We start from the raw sequence: 16,429 nt of genomic DNA on the forward strand, positions 1-16,429 counted from the left end.
TTTATACTGTCCATTAAAATTGCGACACCTAGAGTAAATGCAGATGATAAACAGGTATTCATTGGACAAATATATTATACTAGAACTGAGTTCTGATTACATTTTCACGCCATTTGGGTGCATAGATCCTGTGAAATCAGTACCCAGAACAACCACCTTTGGCCGTAATAACGGCCTTCATACGCCTGGGCATTGGGTCAGACAGAGCTTGGATGACGTGTACAGGTACAACTGCCCACGCAGCTTCAACACGATACCACAGTTCATCAAGAGTAGCGACTGGCGTATTGTGACGAGCCAGTTGCTCGACCACCATTGGCCAGAGGTTTTCAGTTAAGAGATCTGGAGACTGTGCTGGCGAGGGCAGCAGTCGAACATTTTCTGTGTCCAGAAAGGCCCGTACAGGACCTGCAAACATGCGGTCGTGCATTATCCTGCTGAAATGTAGGGTTTCGCAGGGATCGAATGAAGGGCAGAGCCACGGGTCATAACACATCTGAAATGAAACGTCCACTGTTCAAAATGCCGTCAATGCGAACAAGAGGTGAGCGAGACGTGTAACCAATGGCACCCCATACCATCACGCCGGGTGATACGCCAGTATGGCGATGACGAATACACGCTTCCAATGTGCGTTCACCGCGATGTCGCCAAACACGTATGCGACCATCATGATGCTGTAAACAGAACCTGGATTCATCCGAAAAAATGACCTTTAGTCATTTGTGCGCCTAGGTTGTCGTTGAGTACACCATCGCAGGCGTTCCTGTCTGTGATGCAGCGTCAAGGGTAAACGCAGCCATGGTCTCCGAGCTGAGAGTCCATGCTGCTGCAAACGTCGTCGAATTTTTCGTGCATATGGTTGTTGTCTTGCAAAAATCCCCATCTGCTGACTCAGGGATCGATACGTGGCTGCACAATCAGTTATAGCCATGCGGATGTCATCTCGACTGCTAGTGATACGAGGCTGTTGGGATCCAGCAAGGCGTTCCGTATTACCCTCCGGAATCCACCGACTCCGTATTTTGCTTACAGCCATTGGATCTCGACCAACGAGAGCTGCAATGTCGCGATGCAATACATCGCAATCGCGATAGGCTACAATCTGACCTTCATCAAAGTCGGAAACGTGATGGTACACATTTCTCCTCCTTACACGAGGCATCACAACAACTTTTCACCAGGCAACGCCGGTCAACTGCTGTTTGTGTATGAGAAATCGGTTGGAAACTTCCTCGTGTCAGGACGTTGTAGGTGTCGCCACCGGCGCCAGCCTTATGTGAATGCTCCGAAAAGCTAATCATTTGCATATCACAGCATCTTGTTCCTGTCGGTTAAATTTCGCGTCTGTAGCACGTTATCTTCGTGGCGTAGCAATTTTAATGCTCAGCAGTGTACAAAGTAGGCTCATTACCTGCCTTTCCGTCGCTGTTTTTATTTCACACTGACCGGTTTCGGACACTTTCATCCATCTTCAGATCAGTTCAACGATAAAAACAAACAATAATGTTAAATATTGGCTTAGAAAATACACAGCTGTACCACAATTTTTTTTAAAAAAAAAACGTCACTTTCTGTCGAAAATCAGAGCATCTTCGGGTCTCAAAATCACATTGGCTGTGCATTCTACATCTACATCCATCCTCCGCAAGCCACCTGACGGTATGTGGTGGCGGGTGCCTTGAGTACCTCTATCTGTTCTCCCTTCTATTCCAGTGTCGTATTGTTCGTGAAAAGGAGGATTGTCGATATGCCTCTGTGTGGGCTCTAATCTCTCTGATTTTATCCTCATTGCCTCTTCGCGAGATATACGTAGGAGCTTGACTCCTCGGTGAAAGTATGTTCTCGAAACTTCAACAAAAGCCCGTACCGAGCTACTGAGCTTCTCTTCTGCAGTCTTCCACTCGAGTTTATCTATCATCTGCGTAACGCTTTCGCGATTACTAAATGATCCTGTAACGAAGCGCACTGCTCTCCGTTGGATCTTCTCTATCTGTTCTATCAACCCTATCTGGTACGGATCCCGCACCGGTGAGCAGTATTCAAGCAGTTGGCGAACAAGCGTACTGTAACCTACTTCCTTTGTTTTCAGACTGCATTTCCTTAGGATCCTTCCAATGAATCTGTCTGGCATCTGCTTTACCGACGATCAACTTTATATGATCATTCCATTTTAAATCACTCCTATTGCCTTCTCCCAGATAATTTATTCAATTAACTGCTTCCAGTTGCTGACATGCTATATTGTAGCTAAATGTACAAATTTCTATGCATTCGCAGCAGATTACACTTGTCTACACTGAGTTTCAATTGCCATTCCTTGCACCATGCGTCAATTCGATGCAGATTCTCCTGCATTTCAGTGCAATTTTGCGTTGTCATAACCTCTCGATTTACCACAGCATCATCCGCAAAAAGCCTCAGTGAACTTCCATGTTATCCACAAGGTCATTAATGTATATTGTGAATAGCAACGGTCCTTCGGCACTCCCCTGTGGCACACCTGAAATTACTCTTACTTCGGAAGACTTGCAATGCCAGCTGAAACCTGTAGACTGATCCATTAACTATTATTAAGAACACTGAATAAATTCTCAAGTGCTAAGATCGCTATAATTATTTATTTATGTAGACGACCGGTTTCGGTGGTTATCCGTTGCCATCTTCACCTCTATGTTTACATCATCACATAATCTCCTACATCAGTACAGTAAGTCGTGCTACACAATGTATGGCCATGTTGATATGGTGAGCTACTCTAGAAGTCGGCATGTCAATTTTACAAAAAAAGCTATTTGTAATCGGCGCAATAATATGTGTGCAAATAGTTTTTATTTCAAAATTGACATGCCGGCTTCTAGAGTACCTCACGTTGCCAACATGGACATACATTGCATAGCACCACTTACTGTACTGATGGAGTAGATTATGTAATGATGTAAAGACAGATCCGAAGATGACAATAGACAATTGGCGAAATTGGTCATCTGCATGAATAAATGATTTTAGCGATCTTGGAGGTTGAGAGTTTATTCATTTTTCATAATATTACAGATATCCCCTCACGCTGACGATGTCAGAAAAGTATAAATGTTATTAACCGTCTGCGTGTAACTTGTATGTCCAAAAACCATGACAATTACTTTCTACTCCTGTGTTTACAATATTAAGACAGCTGTAAAACCTGTCTACGAGGGCTGTTCGGAAACTAACGTTCTATCTGTCGCGAAATGAAAACCACAGGGTAAATCAAAAATTTTTTATTCAAGCACGTTCCAGCTACCTCTCTAAATAATCAAAATGTTCAAATGTGTGTCAGTTCCCAAGGGATCAAACTGCTAAGGTCATCGGTCCCTAGACTTATATACTACTAAAATTAACTGATGCCAAAAACAATACACACACACACACACACACAAATACGCACACACATGCCTGTCTTGAAGAAAGAAACACATGACATTTATGTTATGTGGGCTGCATAGCTTCAGGCGTAATAAATCACCAGATCCGCATACTTGGCGGGAGACACTGTTGTTTCAGGCATTTCTACGTCATCACTTTGCGCTCTGAACTGAAAAGAGTGACGAGATCGACAGGCACGTTAAAGACACTGCCCAACACAGCTGTGCAGAGTTCCATCGGATTTTCATAGATTTCCATTTCGCACCCGATTGGACCTTACTTTCCGCTTACGCCTCGTGTATAATTACGAGCGACGTTCAGTAGGTAATGCAACATATATTTTTCTCGGGCAATTTCGGATTATAAAAATGCGGAATTTTTTGCGCTGTTGTGGAATATTCTCGCTTCTGCCCCTATAGTTTCATGAAGTTCCGACAGATGGCAGTGCTATAAATAGCCTTCAAAAGGGCGTCTGTAACGGAGGGACGTTCGAAGCAGAGAGCTGTCCCTGAATTCCTTTTCGCGAAAAACCAGAGCATCTGAGATATTTGTAAAGAGCAGCGAAGGACCCTCTGTGCGGAATTGCTTGCGCGATACGAAGCTGATGTTGACAATTTTTTGTCGAACATCGTCACAGGTGCTGAAACATTGGTTCGTCAGTTCGAACGGGAAACAAAACGGCAACCCATGGAAGGTTACCACTCCACCTTTCCTCCGAAGAAAAAGCTCAAAGTCGTATCCTCAGCTGGTAATGTCATGTCTTTTGTGACTCTGACGGGGTTATTCTATTTTATGTCGTTCCTCGTGGTGCAACGATCAGGTGAAATGGAGGAAACGACTTCAGCGCGTTCGTCGCCACAAAGTAGGAAACGAACTTCTCCTTCTGCACAACAACGCAGGGCATCACATAAGTCTGCGCAGCCGAGAGGAGCTCAAAAAAGTTGATCTGACTGGGAATGGGGAGGCTATTGGGGCAGCAAGACGTACAGTGGTACCATTCGGTGATACAAGCCCTTACGGTCAGGTGGTGTGAGGCCGTTGTATTGAACGGAGATTATGTTGTAAAATAGGGCTGTCAATTCGACTAAATACCTAGGAATTGCAAATACGAGGAACTTAAAATTGGAAAGACCACATAGATAATATTGTGGGGAAGGAGATGCAAAGACTGCGCTTTGTTGGCAGAACACTTAGAAGATGCGACAAACGTACTAAAGAGACAGCCTGCATTTCACTCGTCCGTCCTCTGCTGGAATATTGCTGCGCGGTGTGGGATCATTACCAGGTAGGGTTGACGGAGGACATCGAAAAAGTGCAAAGAAGGGCAGCTCGTTTTGTATTATCACGTAATAGTGGTGAGAGTGTCACTGATGCGACGTGCGATTTGGGGTGGCAGTCTCTGAAACGAAGGCGGTTTTCTATGCGGCGAGATCTATTTATGAAATTTCAATCACCAACTTTCTCTTTCGAATGCGTAAATATATTGTTCGCACCCACCTACATACAGAGAAATGATCATTATAATAAAATAAGAGAAATCAGAGCTGGAACGGAAAGATTTAAGTGTTCCTTTTTCCCACGCGCCATTGAGAGTGTAATGGTAGAGAAGTAATATGAAAATGGTTCGATGAATCCTCTGCCAGACACTTAAGCGTAAACTGCAGAGTAACCATGTGGATGTAGATGTAGATGAAGATGTAGAGTTTGTAGCCAAAACAGTGGGGGATAATATGGTGTATTGGAATCCCGAATAATAAGAAAACCTGCTTTCAGAAAAAAAAGTTTTGCATTATTGTTGAACGCCCCTCGTAATTTAAATTGTCCTACAGCCACTTTTTTTCGTGTTTCTGCTTTGTTCTGTTTACATTAATTTACTGTTTTCTGCTTTTAAATGAACTACTACTGCTCTGTCAAAATGGTTCAAATGGCTATGAGAACATGGGACTTAACATCTGAGGTCATCAGTTCCCTAGAACTTAGAACTACTTAAACCTAAATAACCTAAGGACATCACACACATTCATGCCCGAGGCAGGATTCGAAACTGCGACCGTAGCGGTCGCGCGGTTCAAGGCTGTAGCTCCTAGAATCGCTCGGCCGCGCCGGCCGGCCTGCTCTGTCAAACATGACATTTTCTCTGTGTTAGTACCTGAGGCTCGAAATGTAACATGTTTTTGAATGCTGTTCTGACCACACAGTCATTTAAACTCTGATGAAGTCCTTGTAAGCGGGAAACCGGTTGAAAAAATAGATATTGTAGAGCATACACAGTATTATGCAATACTTACGTTCCCTTAAGATTGTCTCACAAGGGGAGGCCGCCAATTGTGAAATTCAGATTCGATTCATACTGCGCACAATAAGAGCTCATGGCCAGAGGTGTGATGTGGCAAAGCACCAAGATGCACTTCTCAGCCGGTGTCGATAAAATCGACAGTTAAAAGAAACCGTTGCGGTGAAATACTCTCTACGAGTAATGATTTTCTACAGCGTCGTGGCGCAGCGGTAAGCGCTCGCCTCCGTAATCCGAATGTCGCCGGGTCGAATCTCACCCCATGCAACCTTTTTTTTGGTATTTCTTTTTTGTAATTCAAATGGATACACACACACACAAACTATTAACGAATTGCTTATGGATGTTGGCGAAGACGGATCGCTCTCCAATTGTACCGCCTCCATTTTTCCGTTTGTTTAACAGGGTGTACCAAAGCTCTCACGTCCGCACTGATTTTCGACGATGTTATAAGTTGCGCTAGGGACCGCACCTACCTTCTTTCGAAGTTAGCGGGCAACTCGCAGTTACGCGGCGGCTCGTTTCGGCCCATTCAACATCTGTCCTTCAAGTGTTACGAGCGAGTTACAGAGTTTATATTTCACACCTGCCACAGCAAATTTGTGTTCGTGGGGGTCTCTATTCTAATTCCAACGTTTGACTTAGGCTATACGTATTCGTTTCGGAATATCGTTTCTACGTCTTCCGTTAAATATACGTGGTAAACATTACGAAGACAATTAATAACATTTTTGAAATACAACTTTGTTTTGCAACTGATTGCCGGGATATATATATATATATATATATATATATATATATATATATATATGTGTGTGTGTGTGTGTGTGTGTGTGTGTGTGTGTTTGTGTGTATGTACACATTTGAATTACAAAAAAGAAATACTAAAAAAAAAAGGTTGCATGGTGCGAGATTCGATCCGGCGACCTTCGGATTACGAAGGCGAGCGCTCACCGCTGCGCCACGACGCTGTAGAAAATCATCACGCGTAGAGAGTATTTCAGCGCAACAGTTTCTTTTAACTGTCGATTTTCTCGACAACGTCTTAGAAGTGCATCTTCGTGCTTTGCCACATTACACCTCTGGCCATGAGCTTTTATTATGGGCAGTATGAATCGAATCTGAATTTCACAATTGGCGGCCTCCCCTTGTCAGTCAATCTTAGCATGGAATTTGCTTTTCCTACCACTATTGTAGTTTTTATGTGTTCCTTTCATCTTATGTCACCCTGAACGACAACTTCCACATATTTTACGGTAGTTATTGTTTCCAATCATATATCGCAAATAATGAGAAATCGAACAGTAATTCATTTCTTTTCTTTTCAGAACCCTACTGGTTTGCTCCTGGTGAAAGCGTTGCTGTGGAATCTCTCGTCCCTATCGGTGACTGGGAAGAAGGAGTATTAGGCGTCTTTAATAAGGTACAGTTCAGAAATTACGGCAAGTGATTTAGAAATTCAAAAGTGTTAAAAACTGAGCCCAAACTAACATTACTAGTTTGAAATGATTATCTATCCCCTACAGTTTACTTAACTAAGAGAGTAGTTTATATGACTTTTGTACAAATACTCCGTGACAAAGAAAGTGACGTACACAGAAGGGGACCAGAAAAAGAAATGAAACCTCTCATTTCTGAGAATTATTGCAGCGATTAAAAAATCGAGTGAAATTTACGAAGAGCTTGGGTCACTTGGCTTTGCACCCCCTCTGGCCTGAATGCTTTTACTGATTCATTTCGGAAGGGTGTCATCTTCAAGTCTGTATGTCTTCTCCAGGCGCAGTCTTGCCTACAGGATTTGTAGGGGGATAGTCTAAAGATTTGCCAGGATCAGCAATAGCTGTCAGAGCAAGCGCAATGAGGACCCTGCGTTGTAATTGGTAAGCTAGCTCTGAACATAGTAAAATATAAGTTAATGCAGATGAGGAGGAAAAACAAATTCATAATGTTGAAGTACGGCGTTAGTATTCTGCTTCACACAGTAATGTCGATTAAATATCTAGGCCTGACGCTCCAGAGTAATATGAAACAGAATGAGCATGTAAGGATTGTTAGCAGGGAACGCGAATGGTCTAGTTCGGCGAACTGGGAGAATTTTAGGTAAGTGTGGATCATCTGCAAAGCAGACTGCATATAGGACACTAGTGGGCTCCACTGCTGAGTACTGTTCGAGTGTTTGGAATCGGCACCAAGTCGGATTAAACTAAGAAGCCGGAGCAATTCAGAGACGGATAAGATCGAACAGCACCCAAGCATTGTTCTGGGAACTAAAATGGAAAGCCCTGGAGAGAAGTCGGCGTTCTTTTCGAGGAAATTTAGAGAACCGCATTTGAAGCTAACTGCTGAACGATTCTACTGCCTCCAGCGTTCATTTCGCCAAAGGACCACGGTGATAAAATTAGAGAGACTGGGGCTATTACGGAGGCATATAGACAATGGTTTTTCCGTCGCTCTGTCTGCGAGGGAACAGGAAAGGAAATGAGTAGCACTGGTAGAGTGTACTCTCCGCCACGCACCACACGGTGGCTTGGGGAGTTAGTATGTAGATGTAGATACAGTTCCCTTTAAGAGTAAACATGTGGCATGCCAGCACTGTGGGGATCTGTGCTGTGCACATCTCTATGTTGTTGATCCCGCATAGCGACTAATGGACAAAAGAGATTGTAGTTGTAATTAATTACTTCATAAGAGAGGAAAAAGGAGCTCATGTCGATTTTCAAAACACACTGGGGGACCCTGCTCCTTCACATTCAACTTTTACCATGAGGACAAGCGAATTATAGCAGGCACACCTCCGACTATGATCACTGTAGTGATCAAACAAGATGTGCGACTGTCCCCGAAATTATTGCAAAATTGTGGGTGATCGCCGACTGAAAGTGCTAGAAACGTCTGATGCTGTAGGGATGTCACCTGAACGGGCATATCACCTTTTAATAGTGTAATTGGAAATAAGAAAATAATCCGCTTGGTGTGTGCTGCAAGTATTACAGCAGGATTAGAAACGCATCAGGATGTAAATGTACGAACAGTGTTTGGTACATTTTTCGGAGCAACCCACCAAATTTTTTGTGCCAACGTCTGACCACAGGTGAAACTTGGGTCTACTACTACATCACAGGGACAAAACAACAGTCAGAGCAGTGGAAACATGCTGCTGCACCACCACCAAAGAACGGAAAGGCAATACGAGCAATCAGAAATTTCATTGCGTCAGTTTTCTGGGGTGCGAGATTTGGCAAGGAAGAAAGTCGTCTTTCATTAGGAAAATGGGAATCACATACAAGCGTAGCTGCCATAGCAAAAATACACGAACTAAGGTACGAATTTTTGCCACACCCACCTTATTCGTCTGATTTGGCTCCATTAGACATCTCGTAATTTTCGTCAGTGGATGGAGATTCTCCTCAAACAAAGAACTGATAGCTGAAGTTGAGAGGTATGTTGCAGGTCCTGGAGGAATTTAATTGCTGAGATGGGATGTAGCCACAAACATTCCTGGGCCACAGGCAGGGAGACTGCACTGAAAAATAAAATAATTTCGAAACTTTCCTAAAATAATTTCACTGAGCAAGGTCATTTTTTTCTTCTCCATTCCGAGAACATTTCAGACTACTCTCGTAATTGGTTCTTAGTATACAGGATTCTGGAAGAGGGACAGATTTGATGTCCGAGATGGTCCCAGACACGATCTTTTTGCTACAGATCTGGGAATCCTGATGCCCACAAAAGTACCTCAACAACACACACTCACACACACAGACAGACAATGTGTGGACGAGCATAGAGAAATGGCACCACGAGACTGTCACATGTGACTTAACACATGAGGACACAGGCTGTCTGAAATGTAGTGTTACGCTGTGAGAGTTATCTCAATCAGTACAAGCCGTGACCTAAAGTCGTAGCTGAGGGCCACCACACCACACCCTAGGAGGAATACCATTGTGCCTCGCCATTACATGTTTAGTGGCTCGGGAGCAAGATGGAACTGGCAATCAGCCATTTTCTAATTTGTGTGTCCTTCACTTCCAATCCTCCCTGACTCATCACTACCTGTGCAACACCTGTATGAATTTCATTTCTTCAAACCACTGTCGCTACACCAGACGCCACAACACCATCCACCAGCACACGTACTGACTCCAACCCATTGGAAGGACCTCCTAAGTGCCGTATAACACCCTCTCCAATTCCTCAACACCCAACTCGTCCCTTAGTCAGCCGCTCCACCCATTGCTTGTCCAATTTTGGAGCATTTGGTGGGCCATGTACATGGTCTGAATTGCAATAAGACCACCCCATACTGTTTTCAGGGTGCTCTTCCTCTTGCATTTCTGTTGTGTCCCTTGGTACAACTGGCCTCGGATTAAGGCATTTATGAAAGTAGCGACGCCACCTCTCACATATCTCCTTCTTCTCACTTATAAATCCGCGTTGCTCATTTTTTATTAAACTCGTTCTGCCCTTGAAAGGTTTCCGTGCCTTATTCATCTCCTTATAAAATTTCCTTGCCTCGTTTGCACTTATCAGAAGCTCCATTTCTTGAATTTTTGCCTCCCTTTTTTCCTTTGCTGTGTCCATTCTCATTTATCGACTTTTCTTTATATTCTTCCATTATCGGTACAATGTGGTTGTACTGTCCCTTTCAAAGCTTAATTTTTTTTTAATTTGTTACTGTTTCACATTTGGAATCGAACCATGAGCTTTTCGTTTGCCTTACACTTTTCCCAAGTGTCTCACTTGCTGCTGCCTGCACTGTCTTTTTCTTAATTTTTTCCCATTGTTCTCCAATGTTATTAGATTCTGCAGCGTTTTCAGGGGCCTGAATTATTCTCTCCTGATATCGTTTCCATGCTTCCTCTGATTGAGCTGCGTGGAAACTTTAAACCTTCCTGTATCCAGTGACATGCGCAATGTGTTTCTATCTTTCACAGGTTGTTTCTAATGAACAGCTGCAATCTGATCTTTCCTTTTCAATCATCCGGTGTTTGGATACTGTCGGCGAACTATGTTGCAAATAGCGCTAGTTAAAGACGTAGTAAATCAGAACGCCATGACTGGTGTGAAAACATCACTCACTGTGTATGATGTCATGTATCCTTAACTATGTGTCACTGAATTCTATACTTTTGTAGATACATTCAGCGGCATGGTTTTGCAATATAATTAGCACAAAATAAGTAAGGAATTTAAACGTTACGCACAATATTGCAGCTTTACTGCATGCCCAGCGAAAATGTAGCAATCGATAAACTTGTTCCCTTGCACATTTTGTGAGGGTTGCCAGCGAGAAGTTTCGCAAAGGTTTGAAATTATGTGTAAAATTTGTTGGAAGTAGCTGAATGCTTTCACTCTGAAATGTTAAAAGAACATACAGGGTGTTTCACTAAATGTATTTGCCTCTGTAAGTTACGAAGTAATAGGCGACGGAAATATTTATTGCGGTAGGTCAACATAAGAAACGTTACACTGTCTGAGGAGCTATGAACATAGTTTATTGTGTTACTATCCAAAGAATTACATTAAAAAGATACAACTCATTAAATGGAATTAAATGGAACTATAGTTTTTTCTATCATGCACTGGAATAACTAACACCAGCTGTGTATATATCAATTTCAATTACCTTCCTATCACTTTTAGTTTGGGAGCTACAACCTTTCAAAGTTTCACGGGTAGATACCACACACGCTGCACATAATGCAATGCGCCTTCTACAGGGTGTTTCAAAAATGATCGGTATATTTGAAACGGCAATAAAAACTAAACGAGCAGCGATAGAAATACACCGTTTGTTGCAATATGCTTGGGACAACAGTACATTTTCAGGCGGACAAACTTTCGAAATTACAGTAGGTACAATTTTCAACAACAGATGGCGCTGCAAATTATGTGAAAGATATAGAAGACAACGCAGTCTGTGGGTGCGCCATTCTGTACGTCGTCTTTCTGCTGTAAGCGTGTGCTGTTCACAACGTGCAAGTGTGCTGTGGACAACATGGTTTATTCCTTAGAACAGAGGATTTTTCTGGTGTTGGAATTCCACCGCCTAGGACACAGTGTTGTTACAACAAGACGAAGTTTTCAACGGAGGTTTAATGTAGCCAAAGGACCGAAAAGCGATACAATAAAGGATATGTTTGAAAAATTTCAACGGACTGGGAACGTGACGGATGAACGTTCTGGAAAGGTAGGGCGACCGCGTACGGCAACCACAGAGGGCAACGCGCAGCTAGTGCAGCAGGTGATTCAACAGTGGCCTCGGGTTTCCGTTCGCCGTGTTGCAGCTGCGGTCCAAATGACGCCAACGTCCAGGTATCGTCTCATGCGCCAGAGTTTACACCTCTATCCATACAAAATTCAAACGCGGCAGCCCCTCAGCGCCGCTACCATTGCTACACGAGAGACATTCGCTAACGATATAGTGCACAGGATTGATGACGGCGATATGCATGTGGGCATCATTTGGTTTACTGACGAAGCTTATTTTTACCTGGACGGCTTCGTCAATAAACAGAAATGGCGCATATGGGGAACCGAAAAGCCCCATGTTGCAGTCCCATCGTCCCTGCATCCTCAAAAAGTACTGGTCTGGGCCGCCATTTCTTTCAAAGGAATCATTGGCCCATTTTTCAGATCCGAAACGATTACTGCTTCACGCTATCTGGACATTCTTCGTGAATTTGTGGCGGTACAAACTGCCTTAGACGACACTGCGAACACCTCGTGGTTTATGCAAGACGGTGCCCGACCACATCGCACGGCCGACGTCTTTAATTTCCTGAATGAATATTTCGATGATAGTGTGATTGCTTTGGGCTATCCGAAACATACAGGAGGCGGCGTGGATTGGCCTCCCTATTCGCCAGACATGAACCCCTGTGACTTCTTTCTGTGGGGACACTTGAAAGACCAGGTGTACCGCCAGAATCCAGAAACAATTGAACAGCTGAAGCAGTACATCTCACCTGCATGTGAAGCCATTCCGCCAGACACGTAGTCAAAGGTTTCGCGTAATTTCATTCAGAGACTACGCCATATTATTGCTACGCATGGTGGATATGTGGAAAATATCGTACTATAGAGTTTCCCAGACCGCAGCGCCATCTGTTGTTGACAATTGTAACTACTGTAATTTCGAAAGTTTGTGTGCCTGAAAATGTACTGTTGTCCCAAGCATATTGCAACAAACGGTGTATTTCTATCGCTGCTCGTTTAGTTTGTATTGCCGTTTCAAATATACCGGTCATTTTTGAAACACCCAGTACATGTGGTGCGGCCGAGTTGTAAAGTCGCCGGTGTCACGGAGTGAGAAGCTTCCTGGATGCGCTTTCGACTGCCGACTGTCGCCGCACACGGCCGTATACCCGATAGTTCCGAGCCACACAAACAAACGGGGCTCAATGTACCACAGTTACTGACATCGGATGAATGTGGCACACACGAACAACGACTACGTTGGCATGTTGCTGATGCTCGGCGAGTGCCGACACTATGTCACTGAAGTAGTCATGGCGCACGCCGTGAGATATCCTAGGCGAAGAGCTCCGGCAGCCATTACGTTCTTACGTGCGGAACAACGACTTCGGGGAACAGGCAGCTTGGTAATGGGCTGCAGTAACAGACGAAGAACTGCTAGAAGTGAGGAGAGCAGTGCACCACGATCCTCATGTCAGCTTACGAGCTGTTGCTGCAGTCGCTGGTGTCAGTCTCATATCTGAGTGGCGTATAGTACACGGCCATAGGTTTCACGCCTGTCACTGACCCAGGAGCTGCATGGGAACGATTTCCGTTCAAAAATGTTCAAATGTGCGTGAAATCTTATGGGACTTAGCTGCCAAGGCCATCAGTCCCTAAGCTTACACATTACTTAACCTAAATTATCCTAAAGACAAACACACACACCCGTGCCCGAGGGAGGACTCGAACCTCCGCCGGGATCAGCCGCACAGTCCATGACTGCAGCGCCCAAGACCGCTCGGCTAATCCCGCGCACGATTTCTGTGCGAGAGTTACGTTCTGTGAGTTGTTGTTGTTGTAGGTGTGGGCTTCGTGTCTGTCTTGGCCACAATAATGCGTTCACTATGCTGTTTGTAGTAGCTTACCCGTACTCCTATTTTTTTATTCATTATTAAACCTACTCCTGCATTACCCCTATTTGATTTTGTATTTATAACCCTGTATTCACCTCACCAACAGTCTTGTTCCTCCTGCCACCGAACTTCACTAATTCCCACTATATCTAACTTAAACCTATCCGTTTCCCTTTTTAAATTTGCTAACGTATCTGCCCGATAAGAGATCTGAAATTCCACGCTCCGATTCGTAGACCGCCAGTTTTCTTTCTCCTGATAACGACGTCCTCTTGAGTAGTCCCCGCCCGGAGATCCGAATGGGGGACTATTTTACCTCCGGAATATTTTATCCAAAAGGACGCCATCATCATTTAATCATACAGTAAAGCTGCATGCCCTCGGAAATAATTACGGCTGTCGTTTCGCCTTGCTTTCAGCCGTTCGCAGTACCAGAACAGCGAGGCCATTTTGGTTAGTGTTACAATGCCAGATCAGTCAATCATCCAGACTGTTGCCCCTGCAACTACTGAAAAGGCTGCTGCCGCTCTTCAGGAACCACACGTTTGTCTGGCCTCTCAACAGATACCCGTCCGTTGTGGTTGCACCTATCGTTGAGGCACGCAAGCCTGCCCACCAACGGCGAGGTCCATGGTTGATGGGGGAGATTCTGTGAATAGGCCATGCTTAATTTCACGCTGGGGTCTTTACAAGGTATTATGTTCTCTGGTGAGTCCACGTTCACAAATTATGGGGCAGTGAATCGCCATAACGTGCACTACTGAGCCGCAGACAGTCCTCGCTGGGTACGACTTGTCGACCATCAACGTAGGTGGTCTATTAATGTATGGTGTGGAATCCTTGGTGATGAAATCATCGGTCCACACTAATACCCAAGTACACTCACAGGTGAGTTATATCGCGCTTTTATAGTCGACAGTTTGGGTGGTCTCCTTGAACATGTGTGTCTACACACGAGAGTCCATATGTGGATGCAACAAGATGGTCACCCAGCCCATTCTGTGCGTGCTGTTGTGGAAGAACTAACCAACAGGTTTGTATTAAGGTGGTTGTTACACCATGGTCCTCATTCATGGCCCGCAAGGTCGTTCGGTTTAAAACCATTAGATTTCTTTTTGTGGGTATATCTAAAGGGTTGTGTTAATGTCACTGAGCCCACATCTGCAGATGATGTAAAACGGCGCATCGAGGACGCGTGTTGCTCCGTGACACTGGCGATGTTACATCTCGTCCGCAGATCCTTTAGAAGGCGCAATGGAGTGTGCATTCAGGAACATGGTTCAAATCGCTCTGTGCTATGGGACTTAACATCTGAGGTCATCAGTCCCCTAGAACTTAGAACTACTTAAACCTAACTAACCTAAGGACATTGCACACATCCATGCCCGAGGCAGCAGCGCGGTTCCGGACTGAAGCGCCTAGAACCGCTCGGCTACAGCGGCCGGCCGAACTGTATAAGTGAGCGTGTTTCGCTTGAGACCTGTTATAATTAGCGTATCATAAACGAGAAGCCAAACACCATATCACGCTGGCTAAAGCTACAAGAATTAAAAATTTTTCAAACTCGCGCCGACAATCGAACTGTCGAACTCGACTATTCTTAACACAAAACTACAGCCGGTACTCTAACTGGGCAGCACAGCTACACTGTACGAAAAGAAGATACTTGTTGGACACGTGATTGCAGTGTTGCCAACGTTTGTTCTATGGCCACTACCGAAAATTCGCACGAAACGTATTTTAGTTACAGATGTTCTCGTATTATCAGTATACAGCGAAGCGTGTTTTGATGTGTGAATGTGCGAATTTTCGTTCATCCCCTAGTTATGCACTTGGATATCTTTCGTTTTTAAATCATCTTTATTCGCTTTTGGCCAGTAGAGCTGCGGGTAATTCCCTCGGAAGTCAATCTGCATTATGCGTTCAGGCCTTCTGAAGTTTGTAACGCATCCACAATCCATTAGAGACAGACGGCTCGCACTCCCAGAGGTCCAGCGTAAGCAAAGAGTCGATTGTGAAGCACTGAGAGTGCCAAATGAGGGAGTGATACTCTAGTCAGTTAGTAGTAGAGCGATTATTTAGATGGCGTAGCAGGAGGTGGTGACTCGGATCTTACACTCAAAAATGAGACGGAAATCGGCAGATGTCCGATCACAGAAAATTAATTGATTTATTCAAGGGAAAGAGGTTCACAAAAAAATTGTTTAAATGGCTCTGAGCACTATGGGACTTAACTGTTGTGGTCATCAGTCCCCGAGAACCTAGAAGTACTTAAACCTAACTAACCTAAGGACATCACACACATCCATGCCTGAGGCAGGATTCGAACCTGCGACCGTAGCGGTCGCGCGGTTCCAGACTGTAGCGCCTAGAACCGCTCGGCCACTCCGGCTGGCGAAAGAGGTTCACAGATTGAGGAAGGGAGCAACGCGTTGGTCCACATCTGGCCTTAATTCAAGCAATTACTCGGCTTGGCGTTATTGAAACAGCTCTTGGATGTCCTCCTGGGGATATCGTGCCAAATACTGTGCAGTTGGCGCGTTAGGTTGTCAAAATCCCGAGCTGGGTGGAGGCCCCTGCCCATAATGCTCCAAACGTTCTCAACAAAAGAGAGATCCGGTGACCTTGCTGACTA

The 16,429-nt window shown here is 44.4% G+C and overlaps 1 protein-coding gene across 1 annotated transcript in view; it reads left to right on the forward strand.

Moving 5' to 3' along the window:
• LOC126292034 (hexosaminidase D-like) overlaps positions 1-16,429 on the forward strand; it is a 363,487-nt gene that overhangs the window by 137,345 nt on the left and 209,713 nt on the right. Inside the window, exon 2 of the mRNA XM_049985827.1 lies at positions 7,027-7,121. The gene's annotated coding sequence lies outside the window, so the exon portion shown is untranslated. The remainder of the gene's footprint in view (positions 1-7,026; positions 7,122-16,429) is intronic.

This window comes from Schistocerca gregaria, chromosome 9, assembly GCF_023897955.1.
Source record: "Schistocerca gregaria isolate iqSchGreg1 chromosome 9, iqSchGreg1.2, whole genome shotgun sequence".
Lineage (NCBI taxonomy): Eukaryota > Metazoa > Arthropoda > Insecta > Orthoptera > Acrididae > Schistocerca > Schistocerca gregaria.